At 52.2% G+C, this 17005-nt stretch overlaps 1 long non-coding RNA gene across 2 annotated transcripts in view; it reads left to right on the top strand.

The window, feature by feature from the left end:
- The window catches only part of LOC108444896, a 54980-nt gene that overhangs the window by 23198 nt on the left and 14777 nt on the right, over window positions 1-17005 (top strand). For both annotated transcript variants that reach the window (XR_001859617.1, XR_001859616.1), the window contains 3 exons: window positions 192-285; window positions 2388-2696; window positions 10657-10800. This is a non-coding gene — a long non-coding RNA (uncharacterized LOC108444896). The remainder of the gene's footprint in view (window positions 1-191; window positions 286-2387; window positions 2697-10656; window positions 10801-17005) is intronic.

Below are 17005 nucleotides of genomic sequence, written 5' to 3'. Positions count from 1 at the left end.
CTTGTGGGGGTTTGTGTGTTTTACCTGAGCTAAAATGATCTGTATGACCACTGGAATGGTATTACCACCTTTGCGCTGGGGATTGTGTAGATGATCCGATTTAGCACCTCTCCATGTAATAGGAGCATTTTTTACACATTTATTATGCTGTAGATAAACACTGCATTAATTATTAATTTATAATTTCTAAGGTTGTCTCTCAGAGGGAAAAATGGAGAGTCCTGAGTCGAGTGTTGACATTGGAGGCAGAATCTGAGCCAAGGAAGAGCTGGGGGATGGAGCAAGGTGAGGAGTACAGAGGCATTGTTCCCTCCCAGAGGGAGCTGTCCCCACATCCAAAGGAGAATGTCTGCCAAGCCCGGGAAGATTCTGGTGACCCAGAGAGGCTCCTCAGGATGGCTGGGAGTGACTCAGCCAGGGACAGATTGGGCAGGGCTTGGAACCTGCCCTGGTGGAGGTGTCCCTGCCCACAGCAGGGCGGGATGGGATGAGCTTCCAGGTCGCTCCCCAGCCAGCCCAGCCTGCGATGATTTCGTGGCTCTGTGCTCAGCCCTGTGTTGATTTTGGAGGGTCCTGCCCAGGGAGCTGCTGCAGGTGTGGTGGGCCCTGACCAGGTACACGGAACACCACGTGCAGGGCAGCAACTGCTGGGGCCCGGTGGCTTTGGGGGACGGGAGAAAAGCCACCAGTGTCCTCCCCTGACTTGGTGACTGTCCTGGGGCCACGTGAAGCCATTTTTAATGGGCACTGCCTGGAGCCGGTGAGCCTCTCCCGGCACAAGGATCCCACTGACCGCGTCCATCCCGGACCCTGTGGACAGGAGGGCAGAGCCCATGAGGAGCAGCAGGGCCCAGAGCCGTGTCCAGGGGAGGCATGGGTGGACAGCAGAGGGCTCTCGAGCCCTCAGCAAGAGCAGGGCCCGCCGGGGGGATGCTCGGAGTCCTGCCCGCTCGTCTCAGAAACTCCCCGAGGAATTAAACATCATTTGGAGATAAAGAGGGGAAGAAAGAGAAAAAGAAAGTTGAAAAGTAGAAAGGGCAAAAGAAAGAAAAGAAAAGAAAAGAAAAGAAAAGAAAAGAAAAGAAAAGAAAAGAAAAGAAAAGAAAAGAAAAGAAAAGAAAAGAAAAGAAAAGAAAAGAAAAAAGAAAAAAGAAAAAAGAAAAGAGAAAAGAGAAAAGAAAAGAAAAAAGAAAAGAAAAGAGAAAAGAGATGAAAGAAAAGGGAAAGAAAAGAGAAAAGAAAAGGAAAGAGAAAGTGAAAGAGAAAAGGAAAGAAAAGAAAAGGAAAAAAGGAAAAGGAAAAGAAAAAGAAAAAGAAAAAGAAAAAAGAAAAGAGATAAAAAGGAAAGGAAGAAAAAAATGTGAAGAGAAGGAAAAGAATAAAGAAAAAAGAAGGAAAAGAAAAGAAAAAAAGAAGACGAGAAAAAGAAAAATATGAAGAAAAATAGGAAAGGATTAAAAAAGAAGAAAAAGAAAAGGAAAAAGAAAAGGAAGAAAAGAGAAAGCTCTGTTTTCCCGTGCAGAGAACCTGTCTGCAGGGAGCAGTGCTGTGGTGATGGACTGCTGGGTCCTTCCCTTCCCACCCCAGGGATTGTCATCGATCTGCCTTTGCCTCGAATCTGCGCAGGGGAAGGAGAAAACCCCCTCCGTCGGACGGGTTGGGAAGAACCCGGAAGGTTATTTTGGTGTTTCGAGTGGGAGTTGAAGGAGCATGCCAGACTGGGTTTTTCATCCTTCCCGTATTCCCCATTGGAATAAAAAAGCGTTTGCCTTCTCATGCAGGATAGATGCCCCAAAGAAGCAGTGCTGGGTTTCCTGTGCAGGGATTGGGAGGGAGCCCTTCCCTGGGAGCTCCATTTCCTTGGGCTCGTCCACTTCTCTCGTGATCCTCACCTTTCCCGGGTGAAGGTCGCATCTCCAGATCCCCCCTCTGTGTCCCGACTGTGTGATGAGGACAAGGAGACCTCTGCATTTCCCGAATGGCAGCGGTTAATTAGGAACCCCAGAGAGGGAACTGGGGAGCCCAGGTGGGAATTAGGCACATTCCTGTGCAGGCTGTGCCCTGTGCAGTGCTCGGGAGTGCCTGTCTGCCCCTTTAACCCACGGCACGGGCAGCCCCGAGGCTCTGCCGTGTTCTCCGTGCACATCCCAGTCCCAAGATAAAGCTGTTCCATGTGATGGGAGCACGTAGGTTCGGGCTCCTGCCATTTCCTGCGCCCAAACCCCCTGCCCTGGCGGGGCGAGGGAAGGAGGGAGAAGCCGAGAGTTATCTCGGCCTTTGCAAAGTAGGGAAGGAAATTGCCAATAAGACCTTGCACCTTGGGATCAGTTGTGGATATTTGCCTTCCTCATTTATGTGTAAATAAGCCCTTTTCTCTCTGACACCAGGCAGGGGCTGCGAGTGTCTCCGGGCACAGAGCTCATCCTGCACCGAACTCAGAATGCGCAGATGGAGTTTTGGAGAACAAAGAGCTAATCCTGAGTGACCTGACATCATCCCCAGCATGGAGAACAAGGTGTTGAGCCGGGCTGCCGCTGAGCACACCTATTAAATGTGTCCTCTCCGCCATGAATTATGTATCTCTGCATTTCCATTTCCCCACTGCCGCTTGTTTGATGAAATTCTCCTCAGCTGATAAGGATTAAGCCACCTTCTCCAAAGCACAGCACCGAAGAGCCCTGTGCTAATAAACCGGGGTGAGTATGCTGCATTCCCGAGGTGTGCCCTGCAAGGTGCAGCATCGTCCCCTGGGGAGGAAGTGCAGCCAAGGCTGGGCATCCAGCTGGGAGAGGTTTGGCAGAAGTGAGGGGATTGTTGTACACAAGGTGAGGGGTGGGCTGCGGGCTGGCAAACCTCCCCCTGCGAGTTCCTCCTCTCAACACCAGTACCTGGTGCTGGCTGAGGGGCTCTGGAGAATCCACACCCCCACCCAGCAGACACTCCAGGAGCAGAGAGGCTTCCCCAGGATGTGGGGAGCACAGGGGATGTTTAGCTGGCTGCTTTCTCTCCAAACCCTGTGGGTAGGAGGGAAGAGATTTACTCAGATATCACAACCCGAGATACCGGCACAGGAGCAATCCCCATCTCTGTCTTCATCTTGCCTTTTGGCTTTTCCCTGGGGAGAACAGGCATCCCTACAAATCCATGGCTCTGCGTGGGACAGGAGCCAAGCCTGCCCCTGAAGCAGCACGAGACACAGCTCTGGCTGCAGCAGCTCAGGGGTTAAGGAGCTGAGGTGTCACACAGCCACTTGCAAGTCCTGGTCAAACACAAAGAGCAGAGCGCTGGAGGACCTGCTGCTCTCCTCGGTGACAGGAGCCAGGGAGGGTTTGTCCTGGTCAAACACTGTCGGGAGAGGGGGAAGGAGTGTGTGTCTCTGGCTTGGACACATTTCTGGGGGGCGTGGTGTCCAAAAATGGGCTCAAGGACAGCACAGTTGTCAGCCCTCAAGAGTTCCCCCTGGACACTCAGACCCTGCAAGGGCAGGAGCATTTCCATGGCAGATCCTACTACCAAGAGAGCTCTCCTCACAGAGAAAGGAGAAACTAGGGTCAGAGTCGGGAAACAATAGCAAAAGAAAGCACTTTTCGTGGAAAAGGGTGATCCCTTGTGAAATCAAGAGACCGGGAGGGGTCTTGGGAGCCAAGCGTTAAGTCTGTGGTGTTAAAGCAGCAAGCGCGCGTCGCCTGTGGGGTGGAGGTGCTGTGCAGCCTCGGAACAGCATGCACTGGCATGGGTGGGTGCCCACCCACTCCTGCAAGGGCTCATGCAGACTCCTCCTCCACGCTGGCAGCTTCCATCCCCAAAGCTGCCAACAGGCTTTCCCTTTGGATTTTTCCACAAAGTTCAGTCTGCAGTGAAAGAAGAAGCCACCAGCTGCCACGAGGATCTTACAGTGCAGAGAAACTGCGGGAAAGAGGGGAGGAGAAACAGCTAAATGACATCTTCTCAGGCTTGACCTCACCAGGCCCAGGAGGTGAGGCCGCATCTCCTGCCTCCATATTCCCGTCAGAGCAGAGGCTCCCGATGAGCAGACAGAGCAGGCCCATGCATCTGGAGGCGCGAGTGGAAGTGGGAATCTCTGGGAACAGCTGCCTCGGGCCACGTCCACGCCGCAGCACTTGCCCTCTGCAGGATGGATAGTTGTCCCTTCCTTGCTTCCCTCCAGCTTATCCCCTGCTTATCCCCTCCCAGCACACCCCCTCCCGTTGCCCCAGGCCTGTCTTGTTCTGTGTCAGACTCTCCCTGATGTCATGGGACATGGCTCCTTGAACAGCACAAGGCAAACAGGAGCACAGCGCCCGGCAGCCCGTCTGACAGGGAGGCAATATTTGCTCTGGTGTTTGTTTCCTGAGGGCAGGGAAGATGGATGGGAGAGCAGGCACGCTGCTGACGTGCCACCCTTGCCTTGCAAAGCCCAGCTCTTTGCTCAGCGTGGGTGTGAGGACACACGGTTTGTGTGTAACCAGGGGCTGGTTACAGCAGAACCCTCCTCGCCCTGATCCCACCACTGCTGACCCAGCCAACATTTGAGGGTGTCATATCCCCTTAGGGTTATTTTCATGCTGAAAATCAGATAACTGAGGCTGGATTTCTCTTAGCCAGGAGCCTTTTATTTCACTGGACTTGGTGCCCTGAGAGTGAGCTGCAAAAACGGGAGAGCAAGCAGAGCCAAGCACAAGAGGTCCTCCTAAATATCCTTTGCTTTCTGCTTAAACATTGGAGGCAAAGTCCTTGCACAGTGTTCATGAGTAACAAAAATCCCCAGAGCTCTCCCACAGCCCTCTCCAGTGTGCTGTAAGTGGTTTTTTGGCTGTCCTTGGCCTTGCACTCTTGCTCACACCTCCTCAGCCTCTGTGGATGCCTTCAGTTGCTGCAAAGCCCTGTCCTTGACCTCTCTGTGGAGTTTTCTCTTGGCTGCTGTTATTGGAGGACATTTCTTCCCCCTCCCTTTTATCAGAAAGCAGCATAACTGTTTCATGCCCTGTCTCTCAAGTTTATTGTCTGTACTAGCTTGAGTCCACAAAGCAGATGGAGTCCATGCCTGCAGAGCTGTCAGGTGCAAGGTCACCAGCTTCATTCATACCAGTAACACCTGCATGGACACATTTCTCCTCTCATGCTCCTCAGAGGGCAAACAGTTAGGGATGGCAGTGGGAATCTTGCAGGGACATGTGGAGGCACTGACAGGTTTATACAATTACATGTGATTTTGTTAGTCATGAAACCACCAGCAGCCTGCTGCTCTCCACCAAAGTACAGGCAACTTTCCTTAATGAACACGCTAGAAGGGTGTGGGTTGGAGGTGACGTTAAAGTCCATCCAGTGCCGCCCCTGCCATGGGCAGGGATGCCTCCCGCTGTCCCAGCTTGCTCCAAGCCACATCCAGCCTGGCCTGGAACTCTTCCAGGAATGGGGCAGCCACAGCTTCTCTGGGAAACATTCTGTGGGAATGCTCCGTGTCCGGTGGTGTCTCCACAGGACCTCTCCCCATGGGACAGCAGCATGAATGGGCTTCCTTTATCTCTGCTTCCTTTCCCCAGCAGTTTTTCAGTAAATCAGAGGAGTCAGATGCTATCAGCACCTGCAACTCTTCTTTTTTTGGAAGTGGTGCAGAAGCACATTGGTGACTTTGAGAGTGCTAGAAAAAAGGGAACAGGAGGTTAGTAAATCTTCCTCTCAGCGGCGTCCATTCTAGTGTCCTCACCCCTTTCCTGGCCCTGCAAAGAGAGGTGACACCCACTCATTCCTCAGCCACATTGCACAGCCCTGCTTTGAGTTCCCTCCTCTCCTCCTGGAAGAGGAAGAGGTGGGTGTGTCATGGGAGAAGGGGAATCACTCCTCGGATGAGTTATTGAAGGGGAAATTTGGTCAGGCTTCCAGTCTGAGTGGTATTTTAGTTGCTGCCACAAAAAGATCTCAGTGCTCCCTCAGCATCGCAGGTCTGAGTGTGATTACGGGGTCCAGAGAGCCCATATCCGGGTGTGCGCAGGGTGAGCCTGTACTCCCTTGGATCATGCCCTTCCCAGAGGAACACAGGCTCCTTCTCTTCCACTTGCTCCTCAGCTTCTGCTCTGCAGACAGGAGTGGCTGCCCCATCCCACACTCAGACCTGACCTTCCCCTTCCTTTGCACTTCCCAGCTTCTTTTCCAGGAGTGCAGATCTGCCATCCATTAATTAACTCAGTACCTGACGGGTGTCAGCATCCTGAAGGGGTTCTGGAACAGCATTGAAAATGATGAAGGCTTGGGAGGCAGTGATTTATTGGTGGAAGATTAAAGGAGTTAAATATGAAAAGCTCAAGTGAATGATGGCAAAAGAGAACCTGAAGCCTGTGCAGAGTGGTTTGAAGGGTATGAACACCCAAAAAGAAATGGTGGCATTGGTGAGATGGGGAATTTCAGCAAAAGCCCTCGGGAAAGCTCAGGGCAAGCAAAGGGAATTGCACTTTGCCAGCCTGAAGTTACCAGGGTCCACACTTCGAAATTCACTCCTCTAATTTAAAGGCAGTGAAGGATTATTGGCTGTAATAAAGCAGAGACATTATTAGAAGGGCAGAAACTCAGTTTCTCCTTCCTTTTCCCCTCAGTGCCTCGAGTTTCTCTGTGCTCAGCATTGCTGCATCCCCCTGAGCCCCAGGGACCCCTCAGGACCTCCGAGACTTGTCCTGGTGCCAGCACGGATTGCGAATGCCAGGCACAGGCACGGAGATTGTGCTGTCAGAAACTTGCTTGATCAGAACCTTCAATTGGTTTGTGCTGGCCAGGTGCTGCCTCTGCAGAGCGGTGCAGGAAAGCCATAAGTTATCCAGGCTGGAAAAAACTCCTCCCTGTGAGGGTGCTGAGGCACTGAGAAAGGGTTCTCAGAGAGAAACTGTGGCTGCCCCATCCCTGGGGGTGTTTAAGGCCAGGTTAGACGGGGCACCCTGGGATAGTGGAAGGTGTCCCTGCCCACGGCAGAGGTGGCCTTTAGGGTCCCTCCCAAACCCCCACCTGTGATTCTCTGAAAAAGCCTCTCCAGCAGGGCCATTCACAGAAAGATCCATGCGAAGGAGTTATGGATGGGCTGTGCTTCTTTCCGCCAGGGATCCTGGTTTCCTGCCTGGCAGAAATGCTCATTCCCAGCAGCAGTGGCTGCCCTGCCTCGCCCAGTTCCCCCTGTGCCTCAGTGGGCTGCAGAACGTTCAATGACAGCACTGCTAATGAGATCCTCGGTGTCAGTGGGTGTGGCTGAGGTCACTGTCAGACTCCTCCAGTGGCTGTGCAATTAAGCATCCTGCTCTTCTCCATCACTCTTGCGCACAGCCGAGACAATTCCCCCAAACTTCCAAAAGGTTAAAAAAAAGTGTTGAAGTTTTTAGTTTTAATCTTTTTTTTTTCTTTAAAGCATTTGTACCTTTTAAACCAAGCTAATTATACTTTTTTTTTTTTTTTTAAGAGGCAGCATTTTATCAATATAGACAGCTGGGAGTGGGACACCAATTACAGTGAGAGAGAGAGCTACAGCTGTAGCAGAACACTTGGTTTTTTTTTTTTCCAAAATTATGACATCAACTTAATTGCAACTTGCCAATCCATTTTCCCCCCAATTAATCTAAAGTGCTCTATTCTTAGGAGCATTTTGGAGCTGCGATAAAGCAAGTCAATAACCTGTTTGCTGACCCTCTGCTAATGACTTTTTTAGTTTTATCTCTATTTTTATTGGTGGTAGACACAGGCAAAACCTGCTTAGGAAGTTGTGAGCAAAGTTGTGCTGTGCCTTTTGCAGCGGGCCATCTGGTTTAGCTTCGGATGTGGAGAAAAAGAGTGGCTGGGACGACTCCAAACTGAGATATTAGCTGCAAAAAAAAAGGAAGCAGAGCGATGAACGCTGGCAAAAAGATGCCAGCTGGGCAGGTGACCCCTCTCCATCCAACTTGCAGCAGGACTTTGCTGTGGGGCTCTTTAATCCGTGGTGTTGGAGCAAGCCTGGGGAATTTCCAAATTTCCAACAGGAGGAAGAGGGAGGTGGTGCAAGCAGCGGGGAAAGAGCCAAGCAGGAGCCTGGGGCATGTCCCTCAGCAGCTGGTGATCTCTGCTGGGTCAGAAGGCAGCTGCTGACACCCTGCACCTCTCCTGCCTGAGCCCTCACAGCTCTGTCCTGCCCCGGAGCTCAGATTCCCCAAAGCCTTCCCCACCCCTCACTTCCCACAGCTCCATCCTCTGTCCAAGCTCCTGCTCCATGCCAGGACCCCCCAGGCTCCTCCCTCGCCCTGCCCCGTGGCCATGGCTGGGGCCAGAGGTGTCTCACCGGTGAAGCAGGCATGAGGCCCTGTCCCAAAACACGCTGCTGTCTGCCCCATTCCCTGCCCTTCAGCCCCTTGGATTTCCTCAAGGAAATCCCTCCTCCAGGGAGCATTTCCATTGCTTGTAGCTTCCAGCTGCTGTCTTTTCCCAAAGCACCCTGAGAGGGATCCCTGGAGCAGCAAGAGGGAGACGGGGAGGTCTCAGTGCTGGAATTCCTTTGGGGTTGCTGAGTGCTCACAGGCTTCCCAGGAGTGCAACCTGCAATTAGCTTAATTGCTGGCTCTCCTCAGCCTGTGCCAGCCAGGTCTTCTCCAAATAACCCTAGGATATTTGGGGTTGGAACAGACCCACAGGGAGCAGCGAGTGCCGCTCCTGGCCCTGCACAGGACACCCCAACAGTCCCCCCCCGGGCCTGGGAGCGTTGTCCAAACCCTTTGTGAACTCCTGAACTCCAGCTCAAGGATCATTTGAGATCCCCTCCTATCAGGCATTCTCTGTCCTCACTGAGAAGCACGGGGAGCAGCTCAGCAGCCTCTTAACCTTTGCTGCCATAATCTCCACAGCCAGGGCTGCTTTCATCTCTCACGCTCACATGTGCTTCTCCAGCTCCTGAATCATTCCCATAACTCTTCCCCGCAGCCTCTCCCATTTATCTCTCTGTTCTTTTACAGCCTGGGTGCAGGAGCAGATCAATCATTTCAGAATTACTTTCCAGCTGACAGAACCTCCCGGCTCCAGGGCAGCTTCTTCCCCTGAGCACCTCCCCCAGAGCAGGGTCCCCCCAAAGGGTGGGGTGTTCAGCCCCTGGCTGCTCACAGCAAACAGGGACAGGCCAGTTTGGGTGTCTGGGGGGCGTGAGGCCAGATTAGCCAAAAGCAAGGCTGGGAACGACCGGGAGAGCTCAGTTTCACACCGGGATGGGTGCACTGCACCCCTCAAACCAGCACCAGTTTGGCTCTAAAGGATGTGAAGGCTTCAGCTATGTGTGAGCCAAGAACTCCTCCAGGAAGCCCCCGAAGCAGGAGTGGTCCCACAGGCATCGAGGTGCGTGAGCTTGGAACACGGAGCATGTGAATAACACATGGATCCAGTGGCTTTTCCAGGACTCATTCACCAAGGAATAAAGGCAGGTGTCAGTACCAGGAGTCTCATGCTACACTGAATGCAGCTTGTCCACAATCCAGCTGCTTTATCCCAAAACTGTGATGGCCTGGGGAGCCTTCCTGGAGCTCTCCCTGCTCTGCAGTGTGGCTGCGTGGTGGGATCGCCCCTGGAGCAGGGCCATCTCTCAGGGCTTGAGATTCCTTCCACAGGACTAAGAGATCCTTCCTTGCCCAGGGGGAGAGACCCTCTGCGCTCAACAGATCCTTGCTGAGGCTCTGAATTAACACTAATTATCTCCCTGTAGTTAATTCATTCAGACAGAAATCCCTGTCCAAGCCTGAGACCAAGACTGGAGCTGGCCACAGCTCAGCTCCATCGGGAGTCCGGGCAGTGAGGGGCTCCACTCAGCAAGGGGGTCTGTCTTACCCTTTTGTGCCTTCAGCCTCTGGGCAAATCCTTCTAAATCGATTCTAACTTGATTTTCCTCTGTGTGTTCCACCCCTGTGGGCAGTGATAGCGGACCTTGCCACTGAGCTTTGTTCAGCTGCATTTTTCTTAAGCTTATATTAAAACCACTTTTGCCAATACCTTTGATGGGGATCCTTTCAGGGACCCTGAGCTGCTCATTCACGACAGACTGTGCCCACAAAGGGTCGGTGCAGTGAAACCCCTCCCTCCCTCCCCGCTCAGCCCCGGGCTGTGCCCTGCCAGCAGCTGTAAATGCTGTCCCAGCCTGGCTGTCCCCTGCTGTAATTTCAGGCCATGACTTCTGCTGCTGCCCCTGGAAGCTCCCCCTTTGCAATGACCTTTTGCATAATTGATCACTGTTATTGTCTCCTCTCCCCGTCCTCCCTCCAGATTAAATGACACCGATTGCTTCCCAGTAGCTCATGTTTTCCTGGCCTCTCATTATCCTCACTGCTGTCACATGAGCGCCCTTTGGGCTGTCCTTGGAGTGAGATGCTGAAACTGGACCCAGCCGTGCAGCCTTGGGCTGTAAGGGGAGAAGAGGCACAGTGCCTCTGTTGCTGTCCCCTCCTCTGTGTCAGCCCTGCAGAGATCACCCAGAGGTCTGGGCACATCTGGAGAGGGCAAATAAAACTGGATTCCCTCTCTGGGCAACCTGTGCCAGGGCCTCCCCACCCTCAGCGTAAAAACCCCTTATATTGGGTGTGAATCTTCCCTCTTTTAGTTTACAGCCCCCTCGCACCTTGTCCTCTCGCTGCAGGACCTACTGAAATGTCCATTTCTCTTAAACCCCTTTAGATATTGAAAGGCCAGGAGGATGCTGCTTCTGGAGTTGTGCTGTTTCCCAGAAGGATCATGGAGGAGTGGATCTCCAAAGCCAGCCTCGCTCAGGGAGCCGTGGTGGCAGCCCAGAAATTCCTGGGGACACTGCTGTCACAGAAGGTAAGGCTGAGGACGTGTGACAAGAGGAAGAAAATGAAGATGCTCTTGAGCTTTCCAAAAGTGTGATGCACCATTTGTCTGTGCCAGAAGCCCTCACATTTGTCAAAGCTTAAAGAGAGACAGACATAAGTGAGCTGGGGAAAAAACCCATCAGTGGGAAGCAATTGGGAGTTGTAGGAATGAAGCAGCTCAATTTGATTCCCTGTTCACAAAAGAAATCTCTAGAAATCACCAGACCCCAGTTTTGCTGGTGATGATTCTCTAAATGAATGAGTCTGGAAGTTTTATGAGTCTGTGCTGCAGGTTACTGGGGAGCTGTTTGACATGAAAACCATACCATGTATTTGAAGGTTTCTTAAAGGGAAGAAAAAAAAAAAGCTGTTTACAAAGTGCCCCAAATTTTACACTCTTCAGGCTGTTTCTTGCTCAAGGCAAAGATTTCTCAGGGTCAAATTTCCACCCAGGTGAAGCTTTTGTGGTGCACTAACAATATATTGAAAGCCCCTGTACCAGTCAGTGGGAGGCAGCCTCCTAGGAGTCTCCTGAGGATTTTGGCTCCAGCTGAAACTGTTTGTGCATTTACTTGTGGAAATCCCCAGTGCAAGAGCTGACCTGCCCCACCACGGCCCAGTGCCCAAACACCAACTCCCTGCAAACCTCTGCTGCACCAGGATTTCTCCTTCTGCTCTCTTTTCACTAACCCATAGCAGAGATACTATTTTTGTTCAGATGGGACTTGCCCAGAGCTAGCTGGAGACAACAGCCAGGACAGCAATCAAAGCAGGAGGAAATGGAGCAGTTTTATTCCTGCAGTGTCACCAAACCTCCAACTTCCACCTGGGAGCAGTGAGGTCAGGGCTAAGGAGTTCATACAAAGACAAAAAAGTCACTTGAGCTGGAAAAACTCTGCACAGGATGGAGGATTTACCTAAACCAGGCTCACCCTTGCAGCCTTTATGCATCCTATCCATTCCTATCCACACCCATCCAAGCAGGACAGAGCCAGGCTCCTGTTCTGTGCAGTTCCTTTGGAAATGAAGGAAATGATGGCCAAGAGGACAGCAAAGTCTGAGAAGAGTGCACATATCCTGTGCTGACTGTACTCTTCCTACAGCTGGACCCTCTCTGGGCTCTTCAACCACTCTGCTCCCCTTGCTTTGCACACCTGGGCTGGCAAAAGGCATCATGGGAGGGAATAACATCCCAGGAAGGAATTGCCCCTCCAAGAAGGGAATCTTTCCCCATTCCTCTTGTTCTTTTCTCTGTGCTTGTCATCTCCCTGAGATGAACATTTTGGATTTCCCCTTGCAGAGGTCAGAAATACCCCTGGAAGATAGCTTGGAGAGGGACAACCACCCCCATCCCAGAGGGGCCTGAGGTGCACCAGGGATGTCTCCCTGACCTTGGCAGGAGCTGCAGAGGCAGGAGGCACCCCTGGGACTCAGAGGGTACAGCTTGTGGCTTTTTGGAGCACGGTCTTCCTGGCAGTGCAGCCACCAAAGTTCTAACGAAAGGTTTTCCTATTTCCCTGGCGCGTTATTTCAACAACAACAAAAAAAGCAATTTCCCAGTCGGTTTTAGTTCTTTTTGATATGCTGCCTTTATCTTTGGCGCTTTGTCGTGCTAAATAGCTGCTGCATTTCACACCAGGAGAGCACAAATCCCTGTATTTCTGCCCCAAAAGGGCAGAAATAAACATGGATGTAGTCACAAGTGAAACCACTCATTCTATTTTTGTCTCCCTTATCTCTGGTACTCCAACAAGATTTCTCCCAAGTCTTTCTTCTCCTTGATCTCGCGTTTTTCTGTTCCCATCGTCTTCTTATCCTCTTTTCTTCCTTCCCTGGGTTTCTGGAGTCTCTGCCTTTCATGCACAAAGCCGGCAGCTCTCTTTAATCAAACACAGCAATTAAGAAACTCTCAATTACAAGTGTCACCCATGTCATGATTTATTCCTGGCTTCAGGACTCTGAGTTCACTTATTATTGCTGTGTCTGGAGAAGTCTGAGGGGGATGAAGTGCAGGGAACTGGATCCCAGGTGCCCCCAGATGCAGCATCCCTGCCCGCAGCAGCCCCAAATCGTTATTGAACTCAGCAGCTGAGACGTTCTTGTGTGATTGGGAAGGAGGTGGTTCCCAGATGAGCCAGCACTAACAGGCACACAGGGCACAACAGAAGCAGCTCATTTCTTCTTCTTTTTCTATTTTTCCCCCCCAGGAATTAGGAATCCTACACTTCGCTTCTTCCCTTTGTACAAGAGAAACATGGAAGTGGAATTATCATCTTTTAATCTCAGAATTAAAGCCCCAGAGCTCTGTCTGCACTAAACCACAGCCCCGAGGAGGTTCTGAGCAGCCACAGCACTTTGGTCATTCCCTGAACCCAGGGTGAGGGCTGCTCACAGGTGAAATTTGGGGAAGGAAGGGGAAAGGGAGACCACTGGACTTCTGGCTGTGTTATGTGAGGGAAAAGGTCATTTTCCCCTTCATAGGAGACATGCACACATTTAGACCATCCCTTAGAAATCTGCCCCTTCTCAGGGGCTGCGCCCAGCATGCTTTTATTTGCATTTTGTGCCTCTGTACAAGAAAGAATCAAGAGGCCACCAAGAAATGCCAGCAGAGGGGACAGAGCATTCTCCTGTCACAGTGCTCTCTTTGGGCATGACCTGCCCTCTATCCCCTGGCACCCCTGCTGCTCCCCCACCCGCCTCGGTGCCATTGGTACTATTTCCCACTCTCCCCTGCTTTGCCTGGCATCCCCTTGAAGGTTCCCATTTCTCCTTGGCTTGATTGATACCCCTGCAGAGGATCAGTGGTGCTCGCCCCATCCATCCTTGCTGTGACAGCCACGCGACCTGCAGTGCTCGCTCCTGTCCCCACCGACCTCGCCAGCCTCTGCTGGAGGGCGCTGGGATCAGCAGCACAGGGGCAGAGCCCCGATCACTCTGCAGGGAGCAGGGAACATCCTGGGACAGCGTGGGATCATAAGCAGCGCCCTGGTGAGGGGCTGTCATTCCTGCAGTCAGTTAAAAAGGAAAGTGGCGACAGAGTGGTTTAGGAGTGCCAGGACAAGGGATAGGGGCTAAAGGGAGGGGAGATTCCCTCAAGAAACAGGGCAGAATTTCTGTCATGAGGGTGGGCGAACCCTGGAACCGGTTGTCTGGAGAGGTGGGATCCTCTGATTCTGTGATCCTGTGTTTTTCCATCCACTCCAGGGGCCCTGCCTTTTAGAATCATAGAATAGAATCACAGACGGCCTTGGGTTGGAAAGGGCCATAAATATCACCTTGTTCCACCCCCTGCCAAGGCCTGGGATGCTTCCAGGGATCCAGGGGCAGGCACAGCTGCTCTGGGCACCCCCATCCTCACAGGGAAGGATTCTTTCCCAATATCCCACCTATCCCTGCCCTCTGGCAGGGGTCCAGGCTTTTTTCCCCCATGGATTGTCCTGTGATGGGGATTATCTCTGTGCTCCCCCACCAACCCACTGTATTTTTATTTTGTTTAAATGCAGAGAGGGCTGAGTCCGTGGCCTGGGGGGGCTGCTCTGCCCCGTGTCTGCAGGGGCTGTTCCAGCAGCTCTGGGCTGTTCCCGGTGTTCGGGGCTGATGGAGGTGGATGCTCCCACTCCACGTTCCCTCTGTTTGTTTCACTCCCTCCTTTGCTTGTGTTCAATTATTTCTCCTGCCATATTCATTATTAATATGCACATTTGCTGCCTAATGTCTCCCTCCTTTTCCATTATTTAACCATACCCCGACTACGAGTGGTGTCCTCTGGCTCAAAAGCTGCCTCTTAAATTAAAGCTGCAGGTTTGTGGCGGCCAGAGGAGATGAGAGGCGTGTGTGAGAGCCTCCGTCACCCTCCGGAACTCGGCTCAGCGCCGGCACGTGCTGCTTCCTGGGATTCCCAGCCCAGGGGGATCTGAGGGCGCTCAGGGCCTGCTGTGCTTGACAGAGCCGTGTCCTTTCAGCCTTGGCCAGCCGGATGGGTGTGTAGGCACACATTTCATCCCTTTGGGGCCCAGCTGTGTTTATGGGAGCCAAAACACTCGATGCACGTGGAGGCAGGTGGATGGCTGCTTTGGGGGGATTCAGCGAGCCAGCAGAATCACATCCTGGCACCTCCAGAGGGATGGCACGGAAGGTGCTTGTGGCTGGCTCATTTCTCTGCTCTGAGCACAGCTTGCACCTGGAATGTGTCCTGGCTCAGGAAAAGGGGGGGTGACAGCAGGGGTGGCACTGGGATGGCGGAGGCTGCCCAGGAGATTAGGGTTGGCCAGTTGGGATGTTGCTCCCTGCACAGACACCCGGCCACAGACTCCCAGCTTTTTTTAGGCACTGCTCACTCCTGCATCTTCTGTTCCCAGAACATCTTCTGCAATGGCTCCCCCGAGGAATGAGGAATGCAGGAAAATTCGCAGCTGGGACTTCAGGGAACGACATTCCAGCTGTTAACCACAGCTTTTTTTTACAGTTCCCTGGAAACTGGAAAGCTGTGATTTGCTTTGGGCTTGCCTGTCTTATCACCAGGGTCCAGAGAAACCCTTGTGTGCTTCAACATCCTCAGGCCAGGAGAGCCCCAGCTCAGCCCTGGGACAGCTGGAGGTGTCACCTCCCTGCTGGAGGGGACAGGCAGGGCTGTGTCCCTTCTGCTCCAGGTGTAGGAGACCAGTGCAGCAAGACTGAATGTGAGGCCTTTGGGATAGGAAGGTGACACTTTTAGTCCAGCTGCATTCCAGTCCCTCGCTCCTGAATTTCCCCCCCTCCCCCTCTGCCGCCCACATGTCTGCCACTGCCCAGGCCTGTGTGCCTCAGTCTGCTCAGGATCATCCCAGGAATGATGCAAGGCCTGCAAAATGTCTGGGCCTTTCCCTCTTTCTTGGACTCCTCTTCGTTTGCAGTAACAAGTATTTTTTGGAAAGGGGTCTGTTGCTGGTGTCTTTTGCCTTAAAATCGTGCTTATTTTGGCTTTTGTGATTCAGGCAAAGCTGCTGCATCTCCTTCCTCTGGGGCTGGGCATAGATCTGTCCTGCCTTGGGGTTGTGGGGGCCGTACCCCATCAGGCAGGCTGGGAATTGAGCTTTCCCCTGTGTTCCCAGTTTGATTACCATCAACAGTGTCTCCATTTCTCAGCATGCCATCCCCATCCACCTGGATTTATTGTTCCTGCAGGTGCTTTCCCATCTCCCAGGCCACACGTTTTGGAATAGCTCTTTATTTGTGCCCAGCCCGTGCTCCAGAGCACTCCTGCAGTCACGAGAAATCGTGGGGGGGAAAAGAAAGATGAGCACAGAGTCCCCAAGGCTCCTTGAGTGCAATTGGGACACAGTCAGTGCCCAGTGTGTAATTAGGTCATGGCACTGGGAGGAAAAGGCCATGGGGAGGGTGGAAAGGGAAGCCTTTTTTAACAGCAGGTGTGAGAGCAAGAAGAGTTCAATAGCAAGTTTATCCAGGGAAGGTTGTTTTTTCCCTGTGTTTGCTCAGAAAGTTGTACCAGTGTGCACAGCTTGGAACATCTCAGGTTCTGGTCTCTTTAGCAAATGACATTCTAACTTGAGAAGTGAGAGGAGAGGGATTAAAATGTTCTGTCAGCCTTTATCAGCACCGTGTGAAAGCACTTCTGTCCTTCAGCACCCTGGAAGCACCAGATGAGGCGAGGCTGGGAATACGCTCGGGGAGCAGCGTCAGCCCTTATCACATCTGCAGGATAAAGGATGCTCTTCCCTCGGCACAATCATTTCAGAACCTTCAGCAACGAGCTCCTGCACAGCTCCATTGCAAGCCCATTAAGCCCCGAAGATGAATTCCATATTTCAGGAGTAATCATTACTCAACCTGTCTCTAAACACAGGAGATAGTTCCTGATTTACTCTGCTCCGTTTGCTTGGACCTTCGAGAGAGCACAACTGGAGGAGATGCACTTGGCAATAAGCAGGGAAACTTACTCAATTCAGCAGCACGGGGAGATAATTTTATGCCTCCAAGTGCAAGGGGTCGTATCTTCCCCTCACAGGACAGCCAGTGAATTCTGCTGAATGCTAATTTAATTTAGAGGGATGATATGAGCTTAAAACTCTTCTGCTCTGCACAAGCTGGTGCCACATCCCCTTCCTCACAGGGAAAACTTTGCTTCCCAGCCCCCTTCCCCTGCACCACTGTTTTGCTCTTGATGTTAGATCCCAGTATTCTCCATTTCAGGC

This window comes from Corvus brachyrhynchos, unplaced genomic scaffold, assembly GCF_000691975.1.
Source record: "Corvus brachyrhynchos isolate BGI_N302 unplaced genomic scaffold, ASM69197v1 scaffold412, whole genome shotgun sequence".
Taxonomy (NCBI): domain Eukaryota; kingdom Metazoa; phylum Chordata; class Aves; order Passeriformes; family Corvidae; genus Corvus; species Corvus brachyrhynchos.
The sequence above is the reverse complement of the archived record's forward strand: the minus strand, read 5'-3'. Positions and strand labels throughout refer to the sequence as shown.